The sequence below is a fragment of the Octopus bimaculoides genome, chromosome 3, assembly GCF_001194135.2.
Source record: "Octopus bimaculoides isolate UCB-OBI-ISO-001 chromosome 3, ASM119413v2, whole genome shotgun sequence".
Lineage (NCBI taxonomy): Eukaryota > Metazoa > Mollusca > Cephalopoda > Octopoda > Octopodidae > Octopus > Octopus bimaculoides.
In genome coordinates, this window is record NC_068983.1 from 42,194,238 (window position 1) to 42,195,406 (window position 1,169).

The following is a 1,169-nucleotide window of genomic DNA, read 5'->3' on the forward strand; positions in this document are numbered from 1 at the left end:
GGGGTCGATCTAATCGACTTAATCCCTTTGTCTGTCCTTGTTTGTCCCCTCTATGTTTATCCCCTTGTGGGCAGTAAAGAAATAAGAAACGTTGGCAATCCGAGCGAAATGCCTAGTGGTATTTCGTGTCTTTACGTTCTGAGTTCAAATTCCGCCGAGGTTGACTTTGCCTTTCATCCTTTCGAGGTCGATAAATTAAGTATCAGTCAAGTACTGGGGTCGACGTAATCGACTATCTCCCTCCCCTCAAATTCCAGGGCTTGTGCCTATATTAGAAAGGAAAAGAAACGTTAGCACGCCAGGCGAAAGCTTAGCGGTACGTTCTTAGTTCAAATTCTACCGAGGTGGATTTTGCTTTTCATCCTTTCGGGGTCGATTAAACAAGAACCAGTTACGCACTGGGTCGATGTAATTGATTTAATCCCTTCCCCCAAATTTGAGAGCTTGTGATTCCAGTAGAAAGGAATATGTATGGAACTTACAACTACTGATATAGGTATCTAACGAATTTAAAATAATGCTGAAAAGGCGGTAATTTCGAAAAAATGTGCTCAGTGGAGCGGTTGCTCCCCTTTTAGCTACGCTTCTGTAGAGAACACATAAAATTGTTTAAAGTAAACAATAACTCGATACTTCACCCGACAGGGGGAGCCTGCGTTCGCTTCCACGGATTTTATACAGAATACAGACAGGTGCAGTCTGTCGGTTGCGACGACGAGGGTCCCAGCTGATACGTTCAACGGAACAGCCTGCTTTTGAAATTGACGTGCAAGTGACTGAGCAATCCACAGACACGTGTAACCCTAACGTAGTTCTCAGGGAGACTCAGCGTGACACAGAGCGTGAAAAAGGCCGGCCCTTTGAAAAACAGGTACTACTCATTTTTGCCAGCTGAGTGGACTAGAGCAACGCGTCGCCGGGAATCGAACTCGCGACCATACGACCGTGAGCCGAATGCCCTAACCACTAAGTCACGCGCCTTCACAGAATACAGAGCATATACTCAAGGCATCATAAAAAAAGAATGGAAAATTATACATCCCTCCAAAATGTATAATCACAATATATTCACTGAACATTCACGTAGAACTCAATATGAATATTCTTAGAATAATTCTGTAATAACAGTTTCTCAGGATGCATAATTCTCCATTCTTTATTATATCTTG